The sequence below is a fragment of the Nelumbo nucifera genome, chromosome 3 (assembly GCF_055504915.1).
Source record: "Nelumbo nucifera cultivar China Antique chromosome 3, China Antique-T2T, whole genome shotgun sequence".
Classification (NCBI taxonomy): Eukaryota; Viridiplantae; Streptophyta; class Magnoliopsida; order Proteales; family Nelumbonaceae; genus Nelumbo; species Nelumbo nucifera.
In genome coordinates, this window is record NC_142651.1 from 56,295,699 (window position 1) to 56,317,770 (window position 22,072).

The 22,072-nt window shown below is 39.4% G+C and overlaps 1 long non-coding RNA gene across 3 annotated transcripts; it reads left to right on the forward strand.

Annotated features, from left to right (window-relative positions):
• Positions 1-5,068: 5,068 nt before the first annotated feature.
• LOC148801234 (uncharacterized) lies at positions 5,069-19,748 on the forward strand. 3 transcript variants are annotated; one of them, XR_016083509.1, is made up of 6 exons: positions 5,070-5,258; positions 5,374-6,106; positions 6,195-6,363; positions 19,034-19,134; positions 19,242-19,315; positions 19,408-19,746. It is a non-coding gene; the product is annotated as an uncharacterized LOC148801234 (long non-coding RNA). The 3 variants fall into 3 exon arrangements; XR_016083508.1 differs by having other exon boundaries at positions 5,069-5,258; positions 5,374-6,363; positions 19,408-19,748; XR_016083510.1 differs by lacking the exon at positions 6,195-6,363 and having other exon boundaries at positions 5,073-5,258; positions 19,408-19,742.
• The last annotated feature ends 2,324 nt before the right edge of the window (positions 19,749-22,072 follow it).

Below are 22,072 nucleotides of genomic sequence, written 5' to 3' on the forward strand. Positions count from 1 at the left end.
GAAAAAGAAACAAGCTTGAAAGAAAAGAATTAGGCTCAGTTTGAAGGGAAATACAAATATGTAAAGTATATTTTGTATTATTTTTTATATATTCACACTGTACATATTTGTATTTATACTCTTTCCCTGAGCTTTGAATGAGCATAAATAACTTGGACCTGCTTGAGATTGGTCAGTATAATAAGAAAAGGGGGTTTTTATAGATCAATCCATCTCATACATCTTTATTGGTTCGTATTATTTATAATTTAAACCTTTTATACAATACAAGGTGGTTTATGATGTGTTTGCACTTGAGGGTTGGGTTTTTCTATCCCCTTTCCGCCAATTTCCCTCGTTTACTTATCTAACAGAAATAACCGACAGAGTAACTGTCAAGAATAATCTGAGATCCACACGGGTACAGTATACACCAACACCAAGAAAAGGCCAGCCAACAGTTTACTGCTGGAAGCAATGGCTTTTCCTTGCACAAAAGAGAACAATACTTGGGTTACATGGCGAGTGGGATGCATTGATCTCTGAGCTTGTACTAGCTTCCAAGTCAAAGTCAATTAGTTTCGAAACAAACACTCAAACCAGTAATTTGGAACTGTTCAAACTTTACTGGCACAGAAAGTGAAAGAAAACACAAATACATGCGTTCAAATTTTCTCTTCTATTTTAATTCAAGGGTGTTTGATGTGCAACAAATTCACTAAGTGCAAATTATGGTTTGCTTGTCCTTGCTTCATATGTGAGAAAATTAATGTGGAAGAAAGTTTGTTGGTTTAGGAGTAAAAAGTATGTAAAATGCACTCCCTATTTTAAGAAGTTCAAATTAAAGAGAATGAAGATAAGAGGAAAACAGTATCAATTTTGCAATAAGGGGTGCAAATCGGTTACCACTTACCAGATAAGGTTTGTCATGGGCTGGTCTGGACCGGGCTTTGGGCCTATATTGCCCATTAACATAGGCCGTTGAGACAGTTTCTGGGCTAGGCATGTTCTGGACAGTTCACCTATTTACGCCCATGCTTTGGTTTTTAGCTAAAATAAATTAAGATGTAATTACTAATTTACCCATTCTCATAGTAACGTGGCATTTCTTTTTCAAAACAATTTAATTTAAAACTTAAATATTAAAATAAGATGAGTAAAAATATCTTAAATACTAATAAGAAAAAATAGATAATACAATAAGACAAATAATAAAAGTGAAGTAAAAATTTAATAATTAATTAAAAATCTTATTATAATTATAAATAATACATCACAGAATAAAATAGATTTAATTACTCTCAAATAATTATTGTTATTCATTAAATACTTAAATAAATATAGAATGAATTCATTTAGATTTTCTTAAAAAGCAGTTTCTGTTTAACATGTATTAAAACCCCTTAACATTCCTGAAATTGAACTTCAACCTCTGTTCTTCATTTTATTTTTAATACCAGATTATTTTGGTTAAGATTCATGTATTAAAACCCATTAACATTGCCAATTTGTTGGAACTATATACGATATGAGAAAAAGAAAAAAGAAACTGTTTGAGCTACTATACTTCTTGTAATGAAAAATGATTTTTATTTTACAATATTTTTAGCATTTTTCATTTTACAGTAAAAATGATGAAATAACAAAGACTCTAATCTCACTAGAGTCTTGTTGCACCTTTGTACGTTCATTGCTCCATGTGGCCTCCATTGAAGACATAATAGCCTAGGTAGAGACTAGAAGAATAAAATCCAATGGGTGTTTGATTGATAAATTACATAAAAAACTTGTTTTAAAATTTCACAAAAAATATTTGTTTTAAAATTCCACAAAAAATTGGTTTTTAACTTGTTTTCTCTTCCTTAAAGCCTTGTTTCACATTGAAAAATTATTGAACCTGATTTGAGCATTTAAGTAAAAGCTTGTTTACATTCCTTAAACTTAATAAGAGGAGAATATAGAGACTTGCTACCATGCGTATACGCATGTGCATGCGACACAATGAGGTTTAGAGGTGCACTTTGCTGACACCTGCGTGGTTTGCAAGAGGTAACTATATTTTAGTGGGATGAAAAGTTTTGCGATGGCACATTAATCGCAAGCTGCAATTTTGTTAAATCGCAAGTCACTAACTATGAATTTTGTGAAATCACAAATTATAGACATTGTGATTTGCAAAAATGCAACTCATAAACTTTGATTTGCAAAATCACAAGTCATAGACCTTGCGATTGGATTTTATAAGGTTGCATATGATTTTGATCTGCACATAAGGGTGCATTTGGTTTGAAGGCTGAACCATGACTGTTGACATTTTAAGTTCATCCAACGATCATGACTTAATCAAGTGTGGTCAATGTACATTATTCAAACATTAACAGTCCTAACTGTTAACTAACTGAGAACAATCACAAAGTTTGAAATTGTGATTGTACAGATAGCCTCTTCAAGCCAATACATTCTTTCTCAAAGATGACTCTAGGATCTATAAAAGGATGTGAACCAAGCCAAGTTACACACACAAGTTTTCATTCACTTCTGAATGATATTTCTCTCAATACAAACTACTATTGTTTCATAGAAGGTTTTTTTAGAGATTCTTCAACTTTATTAATTGCAATTTCTCACCCAAGGCTTAATTGTATCTTGGGAATAAATTGAATAGGGAAAAATAACATTCTAAAGAGCAAATAACATTCTTTAGATACGCCTCAGAGCTTCTCCTCAATTTTTCATGACCCCAATTCCCAATAGCAACTGATGATAAAGCTTTGTTTTCTTGCTCCAACCATTGATCAACTGTTGCTCTCCACCCTTCAATGAGAGCTTGTGCCACTTTACGTACTTTCTTGGATTTGGTCTGCTTCCTTACTTCATTCAGTCTTTCCAATCTCGGTTGTCTTGAGAGTCTGGAAAATATCTCTATTCCCTAAAGTCTTTTTAATTTCACCAACAATAACTTCTCATCCTGATGACCAATGTAAACATCCACTTTGATCCTCAAAACCTCTGCAATCTCCTCAGTCTTGTCACTCCTTCAAACTTCTTCGGCTTAACCACCTCTACTGGTTGATCGTGGCTGCCATCCTTGGTTCAACAGCTACTCACTTTGCTTTTCTTGGTGGGACCAACCTTGTTCCTTCAATCTCCCTCTGCTACCACTTCAAACTGCATTCTATCAGACCCGATACACCTACTGCTACTACCATTCTTCGTTCCATATGAGAAGAGTTCCTCCATCATTCTCTCCTTGTTCCTCTTAAACTCATTAGAACGATCGAAAGAAGCAACCGTGATTGCCCTCTCAATAACAGTGAAGGTGTCCATGTGTGCACCCCGAAAGAACTTCGCCCAGTAATCGAGCAATCTAGATTCTGACGCAGCCATGATCGATTCAACCTGCAAGATCACAGGCTAACAAACTAGCACTACAAACAGTTTCTGAAACCAAACAAACCCAAATATCTAATGCAAATATAGAATGAAGATACCAAGCTTTTGAGCTTTTAAACTAATTAATCCAACTAGGTTCTCCTGAGTTATAAATGAAAGTCTCCGTTTCTATTTTGGATAGGAAAGTATACTTTAGAAATTTCTTAGATTGTTTTGGACTCTCTAACTTAGAAACTACGTGTAGATTGAGAAAGGCTAGATTATGAAAAGAGTGAATAGAGTTCATGTAAATTTGGTATTCTAGGATAGCTATGAAATCACTTCATCGGTTATTTAACGGTTATGTAACCATTTACAAGAAAGGCTTTCTCCCATTGACATATTCATTGTCCTCTCCTCTCTTTCAACCAGTGGGGTGATTATGGACCAGGCTGGTCCAGGTCCATTTCGGGCTTAGAACCAATGATAAAGGGTTATAACCCAGGCCTAGGTCTGGCTTGGCCTATCTCGGGCCTGAAATATAAGTTTGGGCCTGTGTCCATACAGGCCTAGGCTGGGCCAAGTTACTGTTGGGCCCAAACCTAATTCAAAAATTTATGGGCTTGATGTGGGCTTGAACACAAAATCTGGGTCCAAACTTGAAATTTCGGCTTCAGGCTGAAAATGATCACTCCAATCCATCAATTTCAAAATAAGCAATACCTTCCATTAAACTCACAAATTATTTGCTTTTTATAGTAGTGGATGGCGCCATGAAAATTCTTGCAAAATCATATTGTAACACGTATATTATAGTTTTTATTTTATAATTTTACCCCCCCCCCCTTTGTATGTACAATATATTAGATTATAACTATAAATATATAAAATTATGAAGATTGCATTATGTTTTAAAATTTTATTTACTATATTATATTATCATATTCTATGATATAAATAAAGCCATAATATATAATATTATATTTGAATAATGTGTCTTATGGCCCAGCCACCTAAAACCAAAATTTTCTTTCCTTTGTTTAAACCAGATTGCAACTATAGTGCATGTGCCACGAGTTTTATATATGGAACTAGTCGGGCCCCGTGCAAGCATGGGCATTGTCAGAAAAAACGAAGTAAGAGGAACCGTATGACATTCCAAATAGGCGTATCGTATCATATTTTTAATTCATTGATATACTTTTATATAAATAATTTGATAATTTTAATGTTTTTAGATTAAAATGGATGATATGATAGGTCTTTAACGGTTTGCCAAAAGAGAAAAAAGTTTTAATCAAATGAAACTCTCTATACCCAAGATTTTGTTTAGCCAATTGAATTGCAAATAAGTTGTAATGAGAGCAAACCAATGGTGTATTCATTAATTATTAGATTCACTTAAATTAATAGAATTATAAAAATTGATTTATCTAAATTACCAAAAATTGCCAATATTACAAAAATTATTTATCTTATATATATATATTAATACGATTGGTGTATTCGAGGCACTCTATTGTTTGAGCAAATAGAATCTTTTATCACACACGTATGAAATTGTTACACGTATGGATTTGCTTTAAACAATTTTAATAAAAAAAAATATATTGCATGGGAAACAAGTGTTAATATTCTATATCCCTCCACTGGTTCATAATAAACAAGTGTCAATATTCTCTCTCCTCTCTCTGACCACTTCATCTCACTACTCCTCTCTCTTGCTTCGACACACTTCTTTCACTCACGGCTTTTCTGTCAATCTTTCCACTCTTTCTCTCACCACTTCCTCTGAAAACCGGGACTTCCATGGCTTCTAGTATGGCTTCTGTCTCGTCTACACGATTTAGTGGTAAATGAACGACTCGCAGAAAGTGTTCGACCCTGATAACCTAGGTTACATTGAGGTTGGTTAATGGTTTCTTCAAGCAAGCAAGTAGATTTAAAATCTACAGAAATCTGTACAGTCTGTTCGTAGCTTCTGGGTTGTTTTAACGATGTTTGTATGTGACTGTCTAATAGGTCTACAATTTGGAGATGCTGCTGCTGTAAGCACCCAACCAGTCGACAAATCTAGGAATGACCTAGAATCGCAACTTCAGCCAATTACTGAGCCAAAAGCTGGTTCCGACCAAAGAGCCCAACCCCATCAAGTGATACTACCGGAAGCCGGCCTACTTCCTAGAGGACAACTGAAAGCGAGTCTGGGTGCTGGTCCTCTGGGTTTCCATCTACGTCAGCCTCTTCACATTTGCATTGCTAGAATCTCTGTAATCTTTTTTTCTTTCTTTCTTTTTGGGTTTGAAGAAGGAGAAGAAGAGTGCGATATAAATGTGAAACAGGATTACAGTTTGCACCACCCATTACTGTATTCAGCAACTAGTTGCAGTGGTTTGGGAAACCGAAAATAGGTTGAATGGTTAATTACGTATGGACGTGCTCAAAGAACATCATTTCATTGTTAAATGGATTGATGATTTGACGGGCGGTTGGACATTACTTTGATCACAAGTGGACCATGATGATGTTGACTACATCTCTTGGATGCTATAGTAATTTTGGTGCTTTTGGGGTCACGATGCTGGTGCCCATGATCATTGCATACATATTAGCCCAGCCTTGGTTAAGAAGGAACATACTTAGGCTTCCGAAATCCCTCTGGTTTGAGTGCTTCTGGTAACTCCCACCACCTGTTTGATGCGAGCGCTTGATTCGTGCCTTCAGGTATTTGGAGGAGAACTTGAGAAGTTCCGAGGTACATATGAACACTATCTTTAGATATTATTTGTCTTCATTCAGTTTTATCGAGTTTGCTATTGAGTTATAGGTAAATCTGTTTTTAGGATATAATAGAGTCTTGGGCGAGAATCTGCAACCAGTAAAGTTGAAGAATCTTCGAAGAAGCCTTCTGTGAGACTGTAGCAGACCGAACTAAGAAAGAGAGAGAAAGTGGATTTCGAAAATGTGTGTTTTTGAAATCTAATTCATGCTCCTTAAATAGTTTATGAAGAGGTATGAAGAAAAGGTAGCTTCAACAGTCACAATTTTAAACATTGTGACTATTTAAAATGTGGTTAACAGTTAATGACTGTTAACTTTGAATTATGCTTCTTGATCACACCTGATCGAATCATGTGCACCTCTAAAGCGTCTCATTGTGCTGCACACACACGCGCACACGCGTACGCACACAGTGCGCGGTATCAAACCCCCATACTCTCTACTATTTCTAAGGAGTGTAAATCAACTCCTATTAAAATACCTGAAAACAAAGCTTATAATTTTTCAATGTGGGACAAGTTCGAAATTGGGTTTTGTAAGAGAAAATCTAAATTTTCAATCAAGTGTGTAGGTGCAATTTCTCATGTAATTAACCAATCAAACCCATTGGATTTAAATTCTTATGAGATTAAAATCTAACAATCCCCCACATTGATTTATCAATTACATAGTTTTTTCTCAATCAAAACTACTATGACATAATTATGCATACAAAATGTGTTTATCAACTTAAATATTTTGTTAGTAAAGATATCTTAAAGCCTTGTCAAAAGTATTGGTTGTAAGACGTTAAATCAATTACTCTCAAGACAAATTGAAGACATTCGTACACACAAAAATGTCCAGTCTTTGCAAGAGTTTCAAGTTTTGCTCAACACTGTTATGGCCATGTTCTTCTTTCTTGGTTTCATGAACAATCTTGAGAGCAAACCCAAACTCTCATGAGAAGCGGCACCACTTCTATATTCACATAGGTGAAATTCCACTATGTTCTCCGTTATTTGACACATTTCAGAACTTCATTAAGAATTTAACTCAACCTCTCATCATAATGGATAGCACTGTTTATGTTGTGATGGGAAATTTCTCAATGTCAATGCTAACAGTCACATTGTTGTAACTTGTTGTTACCCATTAAACCCAATACTAATGGTTTTTCAGTTCAGGTTGGGTTACCATTATAGCTGACTAAGTAAAGAGTTTTAATTCCATATCTTTGGTTGTCATTTTTACCAATTCTCTGGCCAAGCCCTTGGTAAGAGGATCAACCAAGTTTTTACTTGACCTCACATATGTTATAGTGATAACTCCATCTTGAATCAGTTGCTTAACAAATTCATGTCTCAGACTTATATGTCTGGACTTACCATTGTAGGTACCACTGTAGGCTCTTGACAAAGTTTTATCACTATCACAGTAAATAAAAATTGGAGGCATAGGACTAGGCCAAAGTTTTATATCCAATAATAAATTCCTAATCCACTCAACCTCTTTTCCAATAGCCGCTAAGGCTATGAATTCGGATTCCATGGTCGAGTGAGATATACAATTTTGTCTCTTGGATGACCAAGAGATCGCACATCTACCAAGGACAAAAATCCATCAAGAGGTGGACTTGTTATCTCCATTACCGGTAATCCAACTTGCATCAGTGTACCCTTCCAGTACAACTAGATAATCACAGTAAAACAAGCCAAGTTCCAAGGTTCTCTTGAGATACCTAAGAACTCTCCCAATTGCCTTACAGTGGTCTACACTGGGACTACTTATAAACCGACTAAGTTTACTTACTACAAATGCAATATCAGGTCTAGTACAAAGCATAACATACATCAAACTTTCTACTGCACTAGCATACTCAAGTTGTGCAATTGCTCTACTAGTATTTTCTACTAGCTTTATACTAGAATCATATGGCGTGCTATATTCTTTAAACCCTAATCACTTAAATTTCTGAGTAATTTCTCAATATAATGTGATTGGCTTAATGCATAACCCCTACTATGCTTTTTAACTTTTATTGTTAAGATGGTATCTACTTCTAAATCTTTCATCTTGAAGACAGAGGATAAGTAGTTTTTAGTTTCATTTATGCCAACCATATTTGTATCCACAATAAGCATATCATCAACATAAAGACATATAATTATTCCATAATTTTCAGTGAATTTTGAGTAGATGCATCTATCAGCACTTTTATGTTTACAACCAAAAGTTAGAATGCAAGAATCAAATTTCTCATGCCACTGTTTAGGTGCTTGTTTTAATCCATATAGTGATTTAACCAGTTTACAGGCTTTCTTCTCGTTTCTAGGAAGAACAAGTCCTTCTGGTTGTTCCATATAAATCTCTTCATTTAAATCACCATTTAAGAAAGCAGTTTTAACATCCATTTGTTGAACAGATAAGTGATAAATGGATGCTAATGCTATGAGTGTTCTAATAGAAGTTGTTCTAGCCACTGGTGCATAGGTGTCAAAGTAATCAATCCCTTCCTTTTGACTAAATCCTTTGGCTACCAATCTAGCCTTAAAAGTTTGTACAGTTCCATTAGTGTTGTATTTTCTTCTAAACACCCTTTTACATTTTATTGGTTTTTATCCTAGAGGCAGGTCTACTAGTACTCATGTGTTATTTGACATTATTGAATCAATTTCATCATTTATAGCTTCCTTCCAAAATGTGACATCTCTAGAGGTCATGGCCTCACTGTAGGTTTTTGGATCATTTTTAATATTTAGGACAATAGGTATCTTATTTAAAATCTTCTTTCTATCAGCCTCAACCAAAAATACAATTGACTGAGTAGAGATAAAATCTAAACCTAAGTGTTTCTCTGTTTTTGTCATTGAGATTTGAGTTTCTCTTTCAGATTCTTTATCATTTTCTATGGATTCATTTTTTGTAAATTCAAAACACAATTTATTTTCAAAGACTTCAACATCTCTAATTTCAATTATTATGTTGGACTTTAAGTCTAGAAGCTTATAGGCCTTTCTATGTTTTGCATATCCAACAAACATACTTCTCTTAGCTCTGAGTTCTAATTTGGTTCTTTTAGGATCTGGAACTCTATAATATGCTAAGCACCCCCACACTTTTAGATATGCTAAATTAGGCTTTATTTTTGTCCATAATTCATATGGGCATTTGTTATTAACTCTAGAAACAATTATGTTATGTAAATGGCAGGCTGTTAGGAGTGCTTCCCCCCACAGGTTTAAGGGTGCATTAACTTTTAACAACATACAATTTATCATTTCTATAAGTGTTCTATTTTTCCTTTCGGCTAGGCCATTTTGTTGAGGGGTATAGGGAGTAGAACACTAATGTATTATTCCAAATTCTTCATAGAAAGAATTAAACTCATTTTTAAAATATTCAACACCCCTATCACTTCTAAGGATTTTAATTTTCTTTTCTAATTGATTTTCAACTTTAGAATTGTATAGTTTAAACATGTCAAATGTTTCATCCTTAGTTTTCATAAGGTAGACATAAGTGTACCTAGAAAAGTCATCTATAAATGTTATAAAGTATCTCTTACCTCCTCTAGTTAATACACCATTGAGTTTACAGATGTCAGAATGAATTAGTCTAGAAGTTGAGAATTTCTCTCAACAATAGGGAAATGTTTCTTAGCCATTTTAGATTTTATACATATCTCACATTTTTCAATTGATTCATTATTATAAGTAATTATACCAAGTTTGCTCATGTTCTTTATGGATTTAAAATTCAAGTGTGTTAATCTATCATGCCATAAAAAAGAATCAACAATATAAGCATAAACTTTTTCTTCATTAATACTTAATTTGAACATACCATTACAACCAGATCCCTTTCCAACAAACATCCCACTTTTGGATAGGATTAATTTATCGGATTCAAAGAACTTTGAATCCCCTTTTACAGACAAGATTTACTAAGACCAAATTCTTTTTAATGCTAGGAACATGGAGAACATTCAGGAGAGTCAGTGTTTTTCTTGCGGTGAAGTTCAACTCTACGTTGCTTATTCCAGCAACTTTGGCACATGTTTGATGGACTGTGGCACTTGAATCAAACCACCATCCTAAAGATGATTATGCCATGTTGACTTCAGTAATCATGGCCACTAGATTGTCTTCTACTACTTTTGTAGGTTTGGTTCCGCCTTTCCGATGTCGACAGACTTGGGCATAATGCCCCTTCTTTCTACAAACATAGCATGATCCTTTCTTATTGTTGCTTTTCTTGAAGTTCCCATCATTCTTCTTTACTTGTAATGCAGGGTTAGTCTTCTTCGATCCATTTTCCACAAAATTGACCTTAGAGTTCAGCAATACTGGCCAAGGTCTTATCCCTATTGTCTCTAATCCGAGATTCTTCTTCAATACGAAGGTGTTACTGAATTTGCTTCAAGGTAAGTTTTTTAGCCTTGTGTAGAAGCTTCTTCCTATAGTCCTTCCAAGAGGGTGGAAGTTTGGCAATGATTGCTCCCATTTAGAAAGATTCAGGAAGGATGATGTCAAGGGATCGAATTTTGTTGACTATCACATGTAGTTCATGAACTTGCTCCAGTATGGGTTTATGGTCGTTCATGGTGAAGTCAAATTATTCTGCAATAAGATAGTTATTTGTACCTGTTTCTTGCACCTTGTATTTGAAATCCAGGGCCTTCTAGATTTCTTTTGAAGATGTAAGTTCCTTGTAGAAGTTGTAGAGCCGGTCTAATAAGGCATTCAATATGTGTCATCGGCACAGAAGTGAGTCCTCTTGTCTTGCCACCGGCTGAAGTTTGCTCCACCGAACTGGTCTAGTCGAACAAGATCTTGGTTCATCATCTTGATCGAAGTCATGCTTGCTCCCGCCTCCATTGCAGAATAACATTCTAAAATTGTTGGAAAATGGGGTCATTGTAACTTTGGAGGAGAAGCTCTAAGGCGCGTCTGAAGACACTATCTTTAGAACATTATTTTCCCCCACTCAGTTTCACCGAGTTTGTTGTTGGGTTACAGGCAAATTCATTCCCAGGATACAACAGAGCCTTGGGCGAAAATCTATAACCAACAAAGTTGAAGAATCTCTGAAGAAACCTTCTATGAAACTATAACAAACTAGACCTCTCTGATGAAGTCGGCTACGAGGAGCTTCCCGACCTCCTCATCAACTGCTCTCCAACGCTCTGGGGCTAAGTTGCATTTCTTTTGTCTAACGGGTCTAACTACATGATCAATATTTAGCCTGTGAGTAATGATGCTTGGGTCTATGCCGGGCATCTCTACTACAGACCATGTAAAAACATCTAAATTTTTAAGTAAAAAACTTACCAGTTGGGATCGCAGAGGCTCCTCGATTGAAGCACTGATTTGGAGTGTCCGAGCTAGGTCCTCTGTCGAAGTTGGGATGGAGGCAGTCTCTTCTGTAGGTGCAGCTTGCTCTTCACATTGCTCCGTAGGTCGTTCCAGCTCGAGGTCGTCGGCCACCTTGGTTTTCCCTTTGAGGGCGGCAATGTAGCACTTGCGAGACTCGAGCTGATCACCTTGCACTACCCCAACTCCGAAGTCCGTGGGGAACTTCATCACCAAATAATAGGTAGAGACCACTACACGAAGAGCATGGGTGATGGGCCGACCTATTATGGTGTTGTACGGGGAGGGAGTTGCGACCACCAAGAAGTCGTGGTTGAGCCGCACTATGCTAGGCCAGGTGTCGACTTCCATAGGTACTGTGATTCTCCCCAAGGGCCTGACTTCCTCTTCGCTGAAGCCTACCAAGAAAGTACTTGCGGTCTTGAGATCGCTCTCTTGGAGCTGAAGCTTGTCGAATGCTGCCTTGAAAAGAATGTCTGTCGAGCTGCCAGAATCGACGACACACGTTTGACTTCAAAGTCATTAATCCTTATCTTTACGACGAGCACGTCATCGTGGGGGTAGTGGACCCCGCGTGCGTCGTCCTCAATAAAGAAGATCGAGTCTAAAGTCCTTGGCGGCTTCGAGGGGTTCTGCTCCTCCCTTCTGACTTCCTGAGCTGATGTCCGAGTTGCAGCCCGCGACGATCGAACCTCCGATGATCACATGTATGGTGCCCCAAACTGGTCTCTCTTCGGGGGGTTGCCTTTGAGGCTGCTCTACTTGCCTACAGCTGGATTTAGGAGCATCTCTACCTTGCTCCCCCTACCGACTTACTTTATTATTATTATTATTATTTTGTACAAAATTTCTTAGGTATCCGCGACGGATGAGCTCTTCTATCTCGTCATGGAGGTTCTTACAACTCTTGGTACTATGACCGTGATCTTTATGAAAACTACAATACAAGTTATTATTTCTTACATTGGGGTCCCCTTTCAGCCGGGGTGGCCACTCCACATACGGAGTGTCTTTGATCGCCATAAGGATCTCGGCCCGCTTCGCATTCAGGGGAGTGTAGTCAGCCCTCTCTATTGGAGGAGCTCGGAATGGCTTTCTAGGCCTTGCCCCCTGAGCTAGGTCTTTCTTCTTCTTTCTATCCCCATGGGTTGAGGACTCAGCTTCTCTTTTCCTTTTCTCAGGCACACTCTCATTTTTCTGGCCGATCTCCTCCTCCGTCCCTATGAACTGGTCCACGAGCTTGAGGAACTCGATTACAGTCTTGGGCCGATTGACCACCACATCCCACTTGAATTCTTTGTGCGTGATGCCTCTCTGGGCCGATGTAAGCCGAACTGCAGGGTCCATGTCGGGTATCTGTAAACAAGCATCGTTGAACCGCTTGATGTAACTCCGAATAGATTCTCCTTCCCTCTGGACTATGCCAAGGAAGCTTTCTTGGGTTCTTGGCCACTGCTTGTTGGTGACAAAATGAGAAGTGAAGACTTGCACGAATTGCACCCAGCTTTTTATTGATCCGAGTGCGAGGTTCCTGTACCATGTGCGGGCCACTCCTTTGAAAGTGGTGGAGAAAGCCACGCACATGCAGAACTCACTGGCCCTTGCCAAGTGCATATGTGATTGGAAGGCGTCAACATGGTCATTCGGGTTGAACGATCTGTTATATTTGTCTAGGGGAGGTAGTTTGAAGTCCTTGGGCATCGGGACGACCAAGAGTTTAGGAGACAGAGGGGATGGTACAGAGAGGAGCGGAGTGGCTTTCACTTCGCCGAGCTTACCTCTTCCTTACCCTTGACCTTGGGCAGGTTATGCGTTGCAGTTCGGCGAGCTCGGCGAGCTCGGCGACGTCTCCGCTGCTTTTTTGTGGGCTCCGCATTGGTGTTGCTATCCTCAGTATTGTCGGGCATAGTTTTCACGGGGAGGGGGACAAATTGTTGGTGATGGATGCGGATAGAGGGTGAAGGGATGAGATATCCATCGTATGGACACCCGAATCTTGCAGAATAGAATGGGTGAATTTCAAAAATTTCTCTCCATCCTACTGGGAATCATATTCCCTATTTAATTAAAATTATATTTTTCAAGGATCAATCTTGAACCAAGAACCGGACCAGATCTGAATAAAAGCAGTAGGAGAGGGATATACCTGATATGGAGAAATAATATCTCCCAATGGAGGTGTTCACGCCCAAGGAAGAAACCAAAAAATTGCTCCGACTGAAGATGATGCAGTGCAAGATGGAGCAGAATCAACAACATTTTTCAAAAGAACCAGATCCTTCACAAGAATCTGCTGGATGGCACATGAGCACTACTTCCAATCAGTCCTTCCACAAAGAACTGATATCAAGATTTGAACTTGATCACTCCCACTGAGAATAGGAGATCGAACTGGTAGATATGGTGGTGGCAGGAAGGAGGCGATAAGAGAGACTTAGCGCAGTGAAGCTGAATTCTCTCTTCTGTAATTTCAGCTCTGAAGACAGGATGTGAAGTGTGTCTCAAAAGGTTGCCGCCCCCTCCTCCTTTTATAACCTTAAAGGGACCAGCTCCTAATCCTATCAGGAGTTGCTGATCCAAATCATATTTGGATCAGAATTCCCTTTAAGTGATAAGGGTAATCCCTTATCTTATCTACAGATTGGATCAGCCTTCTCCTAATCTCATTAGGAGGTTTCCAGATCTAAATCACATTTAGATCTGGACTCTCTGAGTGGATAGGGTTAAGGCCCAATCCTATCTGCTAATCCAATCTCAGAATTCGCCCCTTATTTAACTAATCAAATCAGCCCAGTTCGAAATGGGCTTCAGGCCCAATAAAGTTATGTGCTCACTTGGCCTTCCAAACTGCTGCCCAGTTGGGCTTCCTTGTATGGCGTGGGACCCAAACATTGATCTACACATCAACCACAAGGGTTCAGCCCAACCTTTGTTACAAGGCCTGGCCGAATACACTATTATGGACAGTGCACACCCTAAAACCCATCACTTGGGCTCTATGGGACCAACACTTACTCTAAGTGGTCCCTAGGCTAAGCCACCTTGTAACACCCAGGGACTGTGGGCAGATGCAAGATTAGCCCATCAGGTATTACCCTCAATGGTCTTACACTTAACCTCTCAGCTCGTAATGATCAAACACTACCCGACAAGAGAGGACCTCTCCCTCAGCTGCAAGGAACAGTGTTGTGCTCTCCTCTCACAGGGATCCCGGGAATTAAAACCCTTTTGCAAATGGTTGGAAACCATATTATATATACTTTTATATCTCATAAAATATATTTTGCAAAACAAATCTCAACGATTGAAATCGGTTGCCGACAGTCTTGGTTTCCACCAGAGAGAGTGCATCCCCGATCATTACCTTTGTTCGACAAAGGGACTAATCCTGTCACTATGATTACCCACTCAGATGAATTCTCAGACTGTCCCAACATACCCAGGTTTTGACCCCGCTAAGGATCTCACTGATTGGCATATCAAAGACAGCCCAATCCGACACCTAGTGTAGTATCATAATCGAGTCTAGGGGTTAGGTGTAACTTTCCAGTTTTGCCCATCAATCTCCAAGGTCCAGGGCAATACTGGAAATCTGGTCCGGTTCATAGATTCAATTAATCCTACACTGCGTGTACCTCGGGTCTCACCCCGGTGGCAGAGACAGGCCACCCCAACCGACTTGGCGGCACATCAGTGTCAGCCTTGTCCGGATAGTTCTCCCCAGACTGACCCACTGGCTGTGAACGTTCTAAACCAACACAAGTATCGTAAGTGTCCGATTTAAGGGTATTATACAAAAACATACCACAGGAACATGAATCAAATATGTACTTTATTCATTTACAATAAATGTCATAAGTACATCAAACTGATTGGAGCTAAGGGCATACAAAACTGTCTAACAGCTCTCACTTGCACTTAGGTCCAATCTGGAATAAGCCGAAGACCCATACTTTCCACGTGTTTCTCAAAAAGTTTTTGTGTGAGTGGCTTAGTCAATGGGTCTACAACATTCTCTGCTGAAGCTACCTTCTGAATCAGGACATCCCCTCTACCAACAATCTCCCGCAGTACGTAGTACTTACTCTCGATGTGCTTGGACTTCGAGTGGGCTCGTGGCTCCTTGGCCTGAGCAATAGCCCCATTGTTATCGCACAACAACGGAATGGGTGATGTGCTGGATGGAACTACTCCCAACTCTTGGATGAACTTCTTCACCCACATGGCTTCCTTGGCAGCCTCACTTGCGGCAATGTATTCGGCTTCGGTTGTGGAATCCGCCGTGGACCCCTGTTTGGTGCTTTTCCAGCAAACAACACACGATCCTATCGTGAATAGGTAACCAGATGTACTTTCTATCATCTGGATCCGATTGGAAATCGGCATCAGTATACCCTTGGATCTGTCGTGATGCACCATCGAATACTAGACATAACTATTTTGTCCTTCGAAGGTACTTAAGTATGCATTTCACATCGGTCCAATGCTCCTGCCCTGTGTTGGTTTGAAATCTGCTTACTATATTCACCGCGTGAGCAATATCGGGGCGAGTGCACAGCATGGCATACATGATGCTCCCCACAACAGAGGCATAGGGAACATTCTTCATGCCCTCGATATCCTCAAACGTCTTGGGAGACATCTTCTTGGAGAGAGCAACTCCATGCCTGAAAGGAACGTTTCCCTTCTTGGAGTTTCTCATGTTGTACCTTTTGACGATTTTGTCAATGTAAGCAGATTGGGATAATCCTATTATTTGCTTCGATCTATCTCTATAGAGTCGAAGACCCAGTATATAAGACGCTTCTCCAAGATCTTTCATGGAGAATTGCTGTAAAAGCCATACTTTAACTGAGGTCAACATTCCCACATCATTCTCAATGAGTAGGATATCGTCCAACAGAACCAAGAACGTAACCTTATCCCCACTGGTCTTCTTGTAAACACAAGCTCATTCGGATTCTGCTCAAAGTCAAACGTTTTGACACTAGAGTCAAATCGGATGTTCCAACTCCTAGAAACTTGCTTAAGTCCATATATGGATCTATTTAATTTACATACCATTCAGGAACGCAATTTTGACATCCATTTTTCAAACCTCATAGTCATGGTATGCTGCTACAACTAGCAGGATTCTAATGGATTTAAGCATGCATCTTTCTGAGTGTACCCTTTCGCCACCAGACAAGCTTTTTAGGTCTCAACCCTCCCATCGGAGCCCTTTTTGCTCTTGTAGATCAATTTGCAACCAATTGCTTTTACCCTAGGGAGCGAATCTTTTAGAGTCCAGACTCCATTGGTCTCCATTGAGTCCATCTCAGCTCTCATGGCATCTACCCACTTAAGGGAGTCTATGTCCAACGGACTGGTGGTCTAGATACCATAACGGACTGGTGGTCTAGATACCTAGGTAGATCTTCTAGGTTGGTCACTACTTGTAACATGTGGGACATCTCCCACTACTCCTGAGCTCTCCTCATCAAGAACAATTTCCTGACGATGATAGCCCATAGAGCTTTTGGGGTAGCCTACAAATAGGAAATGCCTGGTTCGAGATTCCAATTTGTCCGGGCTCGTTCTTTTAACGTGTGCTGGACAACCCTAAATCTTCAAGTGTCTGACACTTTGTTTCTTTCCGCTCCAAAGTTCATATGGAGTGCTCGGAACCGATTTGGTTGGAACCCTATTCAGCACGTAAATCACAGTCTCTAATGCGTATCCCCAAAAGGATGTGGGTAACTCCGAGTGTGTGAGAAGTGACCGGACCATATCAAGTAAGGTCCTATTCCTCCTCTCTGAAACACTGTTAAGTTGTGGTGTAGTAGGGGGAGCTAACTGCGATACTATCCCATTGACCTTTAGGTAGTCCCTAAATTCGTCAGAGAGATACTCGCCACCTCGATCGGATCGAAGGGTCTCAATTTCTCTCCCCAATAGTTTCTCGACCTCTTGTCTAAACTCCTTGAACTTTTCAAAGGATTCAGACTTGTGTCTCATTAGGTGCACGTAACCATACCGTGAATAATCATCGGTGAAGGTGATGAAGTATACGTGTTGGTTACGACTCCTAACATTCAAGGGCCCACATACATCACTATGTACTTGGTACAACACTTGTTGCTGATATAGTTGGAATTGTTGGACTTGTTGCATCTGAGCTTGCATAGCTCGCATGCATTGCACCAGGTCTTCAAGCTGGTTTTGGGCGGTCGCCGGAGGAACAAGGGAGGGTTCGATGAAGGTTTTTCCAACAGTGAAAGGGAGTGGAACGTTCATGGGTGCCATTGTTTGAGGCACGTTCAAAATGGGAACTCCATCCGTAGAGAGGGGGACGGTGAACTGTCCAATACACACCGCTGGGACATGGAGTTGCTCCCTAGCGGTGTTCATTTCTACACTGCGTCCGTTGCTGGAGGAAGCCATGAGAACTGAAATCTGCAAAGTTTTGGTGGAAGGCTTTTTGAAGTGTTCCCACAGATGACGCCAAATGATGTAGCGCGATCTGGTCACTCCCAGTTGGCAGGGGCCTTGCTCCTAGCTGGCAACAGACATCACCTGAGAAGGAGAAGATGAAGGATTCCCGGGGAGCTCGCCCGGCGGGAACACTCCGATGCGTAAGTTAGAACTCAGTGAGAAGCTTAGAGAGTAATTAAGGGAAAACGAGCTAAGAGTGGAGATGCGCACTATTCGATTACCAAAAATTCAATTACCCTTTTCCTTGGGGGTCGGAGCCCTTATATATTAATGCTCTGTCAAATCGGGTGTAACCGCATTTGATTCTCTGCTACAGCTGTTATTCGTCAGGCTGATTTAATTGACGCAGGTATCCGTCGCAGGGTACGGTCCTGTCACTTGAGAGATGTTATGCAGAGCTGGCGTGCACGACACCGCCTGACGTGAGACGTGGGCACAGTCCTCTGGGTTGGCAGGGGCTGCGCCGCCAGACAAGAGACGTGGGAGCAAACTGACAAGCATGGTCCTATCGGATAAGAAGTTTCCCGAAGACTCCGGGTTACTCAATAGCGAGCTCCCTTGTAGCGGGCTCCCTTGTAACGAATTCCTTCGTAGCGAGCTCCAATAGCGAGCTGCCTTGTAGCAAGCCGTTCTGTAGCGGGCTGTAGCGAGCTATTCTAGTAGGGTTTCAACGAGCTCATTACGCTGAATTATGACCAAACTGTCATGCTGAGCTGTCACTTACGTCGAGTCATATCCACGTGTCCCTTAGTTAGGAGGTCTGGTTAAATCACCCTCCATCAGGATTTAATCTCTTATGAGATTAAAATCCAAAAATATTATCAATTGCAAGATATTACATGGAGATTCATTAATTCCTTGTACATATGTGCTGGCACTCCATATGTCTAAACCCCAAGATTTGAGTACAGAAGTGGGCAATATATGTTTGTCAACTGTTTCGTTGTTTCTTCTTTGTAATGGTACACACATAATTGAGCAAAATTCTGTTTGGCTTACCATATAAAAATTTTGCAGCTGGTTGAAGTTGTTATTGATGATCATGCTTTGTTTCTGTTATGTTCTTTCTTCAGGCATCCTTTCTCTATTACACAGCCCCCGGAGATGATTATCTGAGCATTCATATTCGCACATTAGGTGACTGGACATCACAGCTCAAAGTTATATTGCTCAGGTACATGATGCATGATCAGTTCGATTGTAGATTAACTCCTCTCTCTCTCTCTGTATGTGTGTATTTTACCAAGCAATTAATAATCTTTCATGTTTAAACACGTGCAGGTGTCTCAATCCCCAACGGAAGACCAGCGTGGGCTTCTGCGAGCTGATATTAAAACAGACTCCAACCCCCTGAGGTAAAGTTTTCTTCAGTACTCCATAAGTGTTCTCTATGCTTTAATTTTCAGTTTCAACTCTGAAACTCACATGATGTCTGTTAATCAAGCAGGTTGCCCAGACTGTTGATCGATGGCCCATATGGAGCCCCGGCAGAGGACTACAAAGAATATGATGTCCTGCTTCTTGTTGGGCTGGGGATTGGAGCCACACCACTGATCAGTATAGTTAAAGACGTTTTGAACAACATCAAGCAACAGAACGACGTTGAGGAAGGTGCCGTAGAAGCTGGATCCAAGAAGAAACCTTTTGCCACGAAACGAGGCTACTTCTAATGGGTCACCCGTGAACAGGGCTCATTTGAGTGGTTCAGGAGAATACTGAATGAGGTTGCAGAATACTGAATGTGGTTAACGCACGTCGCTGTTAACCACACTGACACATATAAAATTTGTATTTCTTTTAGGAATTATATGTTTAATAACTTCGTAAGATTTATAAAATTTGTATTTCTTAATATATATTTTTCATAGATTAATTGGTTCATTACATTAGTGATAGTATGCCTTGGCCTGACCCATCAAGGCGTGTATTAGAGTCTTGGATTGTGAAAAAGCTTCCAATCAGCAATTAGGCTGTTTGATGAACCACTTTACCAATAAGTACTTATTTTTTCACAAATGACATTTAAGCCCCTACTTCACAAATCATATAATTGTTGGTTTTTGAACATTATATTAAATTATTTCCATAGAAATGACTACCCTACCCCCCAAAACACACATGGGCCACATGTAATGCATGTGGAACTACACGTAGACCCACATGGTACACATATAACTATTACCACAAAAAAAATAATGATAATAAATAACAAATAAATAATAATAATAATAATAATATCAATAAAAAACTATTAAATAAAAAATAATAATATATTATAACTAATAATAATAAATATATAATAAATAGTACATGATAATTTAAAGGATTAATTACTTATATATAACTTGTACATTTGAAAAACTAATATATATCCTTTCAAAAACAACTTACACATGCCTTCTTGATTGGCCCCGCATAATAGGACGAGTGTTAATGCACTGTTTAGAGCCGTTAATACTTATTTCAATTGTTTTTATAATACCAACCATGGTTTTCAAAATTGGACTAGACTGGATGGTCAGACCAAAAAAATTGGGAACCGATTAGGTGATCGGTTCCGTTTTACCCCAGAACCGTTATTTCGCAAAAAACTGTTGATCTGGTCAGTAAATCATTAACCTGGGCAGTTGAACTGTTCGATCTATTTAACGGTTTTGGCCATTTTTATTATTTTTTTATTTTTTGTCAGAATGGGTCATCCATTCAGTCCAAATAGTTGGACCATTCGACCCAAGAACCAAACCCCTGACTAGCTCGTTGTCCGGTTCGGTTTTAAAAACCTTGATACCAACATTACCCCATATTCTATGAATAAAACTAGAACCTAGAACCCAAAATTTTAGTCTTCAAAGGACTCTCTCACCATTGCTACTGTTGCTGACTGAGAAAACAAAAAAAAAAAATCACGACTTTTATTTTCAGTTTAAATCAAGGTTTTCGAACCGCCATTGACTCGGACGGTCGGACCATTCGGCCAGAGAACCGTCCAGGCAACTAGTTCCGTTTTACCCCAAACCCGATATTTGACCAAAAGTCATTGAAAATATCAACAACCCATTGACCCGATCATTCGAACCATTAACCCGTTCAACGATTTTTGACCATTTTTATATTTTTTTATTATTTTTAATTATTTTTAATTTGTTTGTCAGAACAGACCATCCGTTCAAACTGAACAATCGGACTATCAATCCAAAAACCGTTGGCTAAAACGGTTCTATTTCCAGATCGATTTTTAAAATGTTGGTTTAAATAGTAGGATAGATACAACAGATGAGGGATACTTTTCCTAATGGTTGTGACACCTGGAACAGATCTTTCAATGTTCTTGTGGGCCAATCTACCCCGTTCTCGTTGCTTCGGCTAGAGTCATGAAGGCTGAGTTTGGAAGGAGTATAAATGCAAATATCTAGTGCAAAATCACATATTTTGTATTATTTTATATGTATTTACGCAATATATATTTGCATTTGTGTTGCTTCCGAAATGAGCCTAGAAAATGCACTTTTCGTACTGCATTCTATTTATGTGTCGAGGCATTCCACTAATTTAGATAAGATTCATATTTCTACAATGGAATTCAACTTTAGTCAGGGCAAAACTGTTAGACAGTTTTGTATGCCCTTAGCTTCAATCAGAATAATGTACTTTATGAGTTTATTGTAAATGAATAAAAGTACATATTTGATTCATGTTCCCTTGGTATGTTTCTGTGTAATACCCTTAAACTGGACACTTAATGAGACTCGTGTTAGTTTAGAATGTTCACAGCCAGTGGGTCGGTCTAGGGAGATCTATCCTGACAAGACTGACACTGTGGTGCCACAAAGTCGATTGGGGTGGCCTGTCTCAGCTGCCAGGGTGAGACCCTAGGCACATACAGTGTAGGATTAATTGAATCTTTGAACTGGACCAGATTTTCAGTATTGCCCTGGACCTTAGAGATTGATGGGCAAAACTGGAAAGTTACACCCGACCCCTAGACTCGATTATGATATTGCACTAGGTGTCAGGTTGGGCTGTCTTTGATGTACCAATCAGTGAGATCCTTAGCGGGGGTCAAAACCTGGGTTTGTTGGGACAGTTTGAGAATTCATCCGAGTGGGTGATCT